The sequence below is a fragment of the Mus pahari genome, chromosome 10 (genome assembly GCF_900095145.1).
Source record: "Mus pahari chromosome 10, PAHARI_EIJ_v1.1, whole genome shotgun sequence".
In the NCBI taxonomy this organism is placed as follows: domain Eukaryota; kingdom Metazoa; phylum Chordata; class Mammalia; order Rodentia; family Muridae; genus Mus; species Mus pahari.
The window spans coordinates 62,068,836-62,076,109 of NC_034599.1; the positions used below are offsets into that span (position 1 = coordinate 62,068,836).

Below are 7,274 nucleotides of genomic sequence, written 5' to 3' on the forward strand. Positions count from 1 at the left end.
CTCTCCCTCTCTCCCTCTCTCCCTCTCTCCCTCTCTCCCTCTCTCCTTCTCTCCCTCTCTTCTCTCTCTGCCCCTCCCCCTCTTTCCCCATGGTGACTCCCCTGGCCTCAATTCTTGGAGCCAGTGAACTCTCCTAAACCTGCCTTTAATATATTCTAATCTGGTTTAAATTGCTTCATTCCATCAGCAAAGAAGCAACCTGTCAACTGCTGGGAGCCAAGAAGCAGGGGCTGTGCTGAGGGCGTGGGCTGCAGAGGCAGGCAGACCTGAGAAGTAGAAGCAGCTCAGCTGCTAACTGCCATGTCTGTCTCTGGGCAATCGAATGGCCCTGCGTTCTCTCACAGTCTTCTCCCCCTCTTCAGTGCTGAGGATCATACTGTAGCTTCACCATCCAAAGCAAACACTAAACCAACGAAGTGTCTTTATCCCAAGAGACTTCTGAAAACCTTGATGAGGAAAGAATTCAAGTTTTGGTCATAGAGAGAAGAAAACCGAGGATCCCAAATAACCTTTGAGAATGGAGGCACACTTGGGACCCTGCTCTGTCTCACTGAGTGTGAGGTTGCACTAACCCACACTGAGTGAATCCCAGGCCTTTGTAACCGGGCTGGGAGGGGGCTCTGCCTCAGAAGCCATGGGAGAGTGACAGCCAAGGGTACTGGCAGACTGGGTATGATCAAAATACACTGAATACGTGTATGCAGTTGTCAAAAAATAAGTGAAAAATTATTTCAATAAATGCAAGAGTTCCCTCAGTCAAGAAGGGAGTTTTCCCAGGGTGGCGCTTAGCCATTGCAATCCAGATCTTCCAACCCCTGAGATTTCCCCAAATGTGGGAAACTCTATTGTGTAGTTTGGGGACTATGTTACAACTTTCCCTTATAAAACCAAATAAAAATAATATAGTGCAAGAGAGAACTCAGATAATCCAGCTTTCCTGAGAGACTTTGGGATATATTGTATTGAATGAGTCCCAGAGGAAAAGAAGGGAAGTGAGAACAGAAGGTTTACTTGAAGGGATTATGTTTCTTTTTCTTCTGGATTTGAAGCCATTGGGCAGTGCAAATGGGGCCTCTCCAGGTGCACCTGTGTGCGACTCACCTTTGCTGCCCATGTGGGACACACAGTGGGTGTGGCTATCTATGTGGTCCTACTCAATGGTCCCCTCTGGGACGGGTGTGACAGTCAGATGAGGCCCCTGGCAGGGGAGCCCATGGTAGAGAAGCCTGCCCAGCGCCATGTGGTCAAAAGAAGTGCAGGTGCTTCAGTCTCAGGCAGAAAGCTTTCAGTCTTGATAGGACTCATCTAGGATCCTCCCAGTTCCTGTGGGGAAAGTCCCATGTGTTGGGCAACCTCCTCCGTCCCCCAGCAAATTGGATCGCGGCTCACACTAGGTCAACTGCATAAACTCAGGAATTTGACAGATGGTGGTTTGAATTCCATCCCTACATTTTATTGACTGTGTGTGCACTTTAAATTTCTTGCTGCTAAAGCGCGCTCTCTCTCTATCAATCTTAAAAAGAATTATTGTTTCTTTTGGCAAAAAATGTCACACACACAGAGCCTGCAGGCATTGAATGGTGGCCTGTCCAAACTCTATATAACAGACACTCAAGAAATGTTAGCTTTGGGGACCGAGACATGACTCAACAGGTAAGAGTGTTGTGCTCTCCCAGAGGATCCAAGTTTGGTCCCCATCTCTTACCTATAGCTCTAGTTCCAAGGGATCCAGTACTCTTAGCTTCATCTGCATAGGCAGCATTCACACACACACACACACACACACACACACACACGTCTTTACACATGATGACTACTATTATTTGTATCTTGTTATAGTTTGAGCTTCCTATGATGATATCCATCTGTATAAAGCAGGGCCTGGTTTCAGAGGTCTCGAACACCAGGATTAAGGACACCCATGTCATTCTAGCTACAAAACATGACTACATCCCCAAATCAGCCTGGAGCTTTGCTTATACCTAGATTCTGTTAGGCTGTAGAGTTGGTGGGGGTGTGGGGTTGAATGCTTGGCTGTGTTCAAGTATTATAAGACAATACAAAACACCTTAGTTTCCCCAGGACACTCTCTCTAAAACCCCCTTTTGATGTGTATAACAAGGTGTGTGAGTCTGCAAGGAAGCTCTGAAAAACTATTTAAACTCTGCTGAAACTTTAGAAGGCATGGGCTATGCTAGGCAGTTTTGCTGTGTATGGGTGTTGTGAGCTGTGGCAGGGCCCAACTGTGGTCAGATCATCAGAGTTAATGCAAGGTTGGGTCCTCTCTGAGCAGGAGGGGACAAAAGCCCATTGTTTGTTTTTTTCCCCCCAGAGCTTGAGCCTGCCTGAGGATGAAACTTCAAAGCAATTCCATGGGACCCTTAAAGATGGCTAATCCTCAGGCAAAACTCCTTTTTCTGTCTGTCCTGCTTCCTGACCCCACTGCTGGCAGCTGGCCCAGGCTCCCACCTCTGCCCAGGGAGGCATTCCCTCCCGATGACCTCATCAGAAATGGTCCCTCCTGCAGGCCAGGACCTCTCACCACAAATTCTTCTTCATCAGAGGCCCTGAAGCCAATGGTGAGTGGGCTACTACGTCCCCCTCCTCTCTCTGAGGCACAGTGGAGAGCCTGCTTGGGGCAGTGAGTCATCGAAGGAAGCCATCTGGCTGCTAAATGCTCAAGATTGCCTAAGAGCCATCAGTTCAGTTCACTCACAACCCTATGAATGGTTTCCTTAAAAGAAAATTTAAAGGGCAAGAAACCAAAAGAGGGCCCTGGATCTAGCTCCTTGTAGAGTGCTTGCCTAGAACGCATGAAACTCTAGGCTTGATCCCTAACACCGGACAAAGCAAGCCTTCACATGCTTCAGAAGGAGCAGAAGTTCAAGACCTCCCTGGGTACACAGAGAATTTGAAGGCCTTCTGGGCTACTTGAGACCCTGTGGGAGGTGGTAAATAAATTATAATTTGAGAGTTTTGCAGTAGCCCTAGTGAGATATAAAGGGAAGCATGGGGCTGGACAGATGGCTCTGCAGTTAGGGGTGAGCACTGCTCTTGCAGAGCCTGCATTTGATTCCCAGCTCACAACTACTGGTCACTCCAGCACCAGGGGAGCTGGACTCTGAAAACCCATATTCATAGGCTTACACACTGGGGTGTGTTGCTTTCATTCACAAACAATATCTGAAGGAAATGGTAAATTTCAGGGTTTTTTTCCCCTATAGACCTAGTGAGCCCTATTGTCTGATTCACAGACCCTCATGAGGAATTCTGGAACCAGGTGACCTGCCTTCCAGGTGACCTGCCTTCCAGGTGTCCTGCCTTCCAGGTGACCTGCCTTCCAGGTGACCTGCCTCCCAGATTTAGCATTTTGTAGCCATGGAGAGTAAATTTCTCCCAGTTGTTCATGGACTTGTGGAATATCAGTACAGCAAGGATGTTCCTAACTATAATTCCTCTTTTTTAAAGAAATGCCAGGCATGGATGTTGTTGCCACTGGAGAGAGGAGAAGGGATGAAGAAAGGATTCAGAGAAATGACAGGTAAATCTCTGACCCTTCCATCATTCCCTGTGGTGAACAGGATGCTAAGTGACTAGTCATTTTTTTACAGCCACAGCCCACAGTCACTCCTGTGAACAAAGGAATCAGAGTTACTGCCATGAACCCAACAGTTAAGGCTGAGAAACCAAATAGTATCTGAAAAGGCAATACCCTTACTTAGTGTGGGTATGAGTATGTGTGTTGTGTATGTGTATTGTGTATGTGTGTGTGGTATATATGTGTGTGGTGTGTATGTGTGTGGTGTATGTGTATATGTGTGGTGTGGTGTGTGTGTGTGGTGTGTGTGGTGTGTGTGTGTGTGGTATGGTGTGTGTAGTGTGTGGTGTGGTGTGTGTGTGGTGTGTAGTGTGTGTTTTGTGTGTGTATGTGTGTGCTGGTATATGTGTGGTGTGGTATGTGTACAAGGTGTGGTATATGTGTGGTGTGGTGTGTGTAGTGTGTGTGTGGTGTACGTGTGGCATCGTATGTGTACTGTGTGTATGTGTGTGTGTGTTGTGTGTGGGGTATGTGGTATATTTATGGCATGGTGTGTGTGGTGTGTGGTATATGTGTGGTGGTGGTGGTGGTGGTGGTGGTGGTGGTGGTGTGTGTGTGTGTGTGTGATGTGCGTGCATGCATAGCTGTGGATGTCAAAGGTCAGTGTTGGTAATTTTCCATCAGTCACTGCTCTATCAACCTTCAGGCTCTCACTGAACCTAGAATTTGTGGAGTAGGCACGTGAGCCGTGCACAGGTTTTAACATAAGTTCTGGGGATTCAAATCATGTCTTCATGTATTCAGCAAGTGCTTCTATCCATCTTTTCAGCCCCTGAAGGGCTTTTCTACAAGTGCCAATGACCATGCATAGGTCTTCAGACCAACATATTTTCATTTCTTGTGTGTCTGCATGAAGTGTATGTTGGTATCTTCCTCAGCCCCTCACCTCAAAGATCTGTCTCTGTGTAGGCCCTGGGATTACAGGTGTGTATGGAGCCAGGCTTGTTTTACACAGGTGCTAGGATTTGAATCCAGGTCCTCAAGTTTGCCCTGGGAACACTTTACCAACTGAGCAATCTCCCCAGGCCCCCGATTCTCCCAGATCCTAGAGCCAAGTCTACACCAATGAGAACTGATTGCTGTAAGAATTTATTTTCCATTGATAAGAAACATGTGCTTCCTATATCCTTCTGGGAGTCTTGACAAATGACAAATCCAGTCGAACGTACAAAACTCAGCTGCCCACAGCAGCAACTCCTAAATCAAACTTGATTTCCTATTAGTCAATATTTCATGATCTCATTGCCAAGCCATGTTGATCTCCCCTTGCCTCCCCAGGGTCTCCCCTCAGGCAGAATGTCTTGCCTGGGCTAGCCAAGGAAAGCTACTTGATTTCTCTGACAGGACTGCTCTTGTGTCTTCTGGTGTGGGTTTCTCTGATTGAGTCCTTTGTTCTTCAGCCATCCACCTGCAGGTAATTATTCAGTACTTTGAATGTTTGCGGCACTGGAGTAAATGCTGGGGAGTGAAAACTGTTTGCTGAACACTTCTGACAAGTCAGGCACTGTGTGAACACTGTCACAGTCCTTATGTGTTAATTACCCTTCCTTAGTGTGACCAAATACCTAACAAAAGGCAACTTAAGGTAGAAGAGATTTATTTTGATTTGTGATTTAGAGGGATACACCCCATCACTGCACAGAAGGTAAGGTGGTGGGAATGACTTGAGACAACTGCTTCTCATATGGGCCAGGAAGTAACCTTGGGTCAGAACCGGGGTGACCATAGCTCTCTAGCCCCACCCCTACTGCTCTATGTCCAGACTCCAAGTCCACAAGATTCCATTGAATGAAAAAACAATGAGGACAGGATGGTTCCTAGGTCCAGAGGAGGAGAAGGTTGATGTAGCTACAGATGAACTATACAACAGCTACAGCTTGAACTATAGACCCGAGGGATAATTCAACAACCATGCAAAGGCAGGCAATTGTAGTTTAAATGCAGGGAGAGATAGACTAGTGCACCACTGCAGACTGGACGGTTGAGAAGGTATGCTTACTGCCAACAGCCGAAGAACTGGAAGTAGAAAAGGGAGGCAAGAGAATAACCAGGCAGCAGCATGGAGGGTCTCAGAGGCCCAGAACAACAACAACAAAAAAAATCAGATGTAAATTGAGAGGGGTGGGGCATGGCACAAGAGCATAAATCCTCTGGAATGAGGGTGTTTTCAGTTCGAGGCCTTAGCCACATTAAGGGCCAGGTAAGCAGAGCACAAAGAGGGACACAGTGGCCTCCGGTATGCGGGTGGGAACAGGGAGGATTGCATGAAGTGTTCAGGTTGCGGGATGTGGGGCTTTGAGTGCTAGGTTGAGGAATGGCATATTGTCTCATAGGTAGACACTGGAATCTAGAACTGTGGGATCTAGACCACCCTTGAAGGGAATCAAGTGATTAATCTGGACTCTTTATTTGGAGAGCATACCATAGCTCTAAGTGCCTTAACATCACGCAATCAAAACTCAAGCTAACCCAGAATACAGAGAGCCAAGCTCCCTCCCCGGTCCCCGGTACTGGATGGAGATTAAAGCTAGGGCTACTTCTCTGAGCTGCATCCATTCCCAGAGCCCTCTCCCTTTTAAAACTATTACTGTATGTGTGAGTGTGTGCTGTATGTGCACGTTCATGGGGGATGGAGGGTGGTGTGCATATGAAGGTTCAGGGGACAACCTTAGTTGTCAGTACTTGGGTGACTTTTTGACTGAGAAAAGATCTTCCATTGACCTGGAACTTTACCACATAGGCCAGGCTAGCTGGCCTGTCAGCTTCCAGGATCCACTGATGTCCCCTTCACATCTCCCCGTTGTTGGCAATATAGGTATGCGTCACCAAATCTGGCTTTTTATGAGTTCTGAGATTCCAACTCAGGTCCCTGTCATATAAGAATTTACCAACTGAACCATCCCCCAGTCTGTTACTTTTACTTTTTTTTTTTTTTTTTTTATTTGAGACAAAGCTCACTAAAGTGCTTAGACTGACTTTGAACTTGTGGAAATCATGCCTTAGCCTTCCAAGTAGCCAGGACTGCAGACCTGTGCCACTGAGCCCAGCACTACATTTTTAAAAAAAGCTTAAACTATGTAAAACGTAAGCATCCCATAATACAAATGGGGTCAAGTGAATGTGGGAAATACTGGAGACCAGCAGGGTGGGTGGTGGCTGTTGAGATAACAACAGTGAGAACTGACCAGAGAGCAGCCCTGTGTGCAGATCCCAGAGATGAGTTAGAAGCAGGATGTTCAGGGCATGGTGATTGATGGATGGAAGGGCCTGGGAGAGTAGGTGTCAAGGACAATTAATGCCTGGGCTTCTGGTTTAGACAGATGAATAAAGACTGAGACGAGGCAAATGCAGAGCAGGAGCCAGTGTGAGGCAGGAAGCAATAAATCCCATTTTCAACACAGGGAGATTGGCATCTGAGTAGTTGTTGTGCAGTTGGCTATGTGGGTCTGACACTCAGGAGGGCGACCTCGATAGAGGCACAGATTTGAAAGACAGCAGCTTAAAGATAGCAAATGCAGGCTCAGGAATGATCGGCCTTGCCCTGCAGAGCTATGTAGAGTGAGAAGTGGGGCTTAGGGTAGAGGCTAGAGGAACTCCAACACTGAAGGTCCTATGCTGCCAGGTACCCCCGAAAAAAAGCCTTCTCCACTGAAAACCAATGCTGTCTATGTGAGGG

At 47.1% G+C, this 7,274-nt stretch overlaps 1 pseudogene; it reads left to right on the top strand.

The window, feature by feature from the left end:
* The first annotated feature begins 734 nt into the window (after positions 1-734).
* On the top strand, positions 735-881 carry LOC115064929 (annotated as a pseudogene).
* Positions 882-7,274: the final 6,393 nt, after the last annotated feature.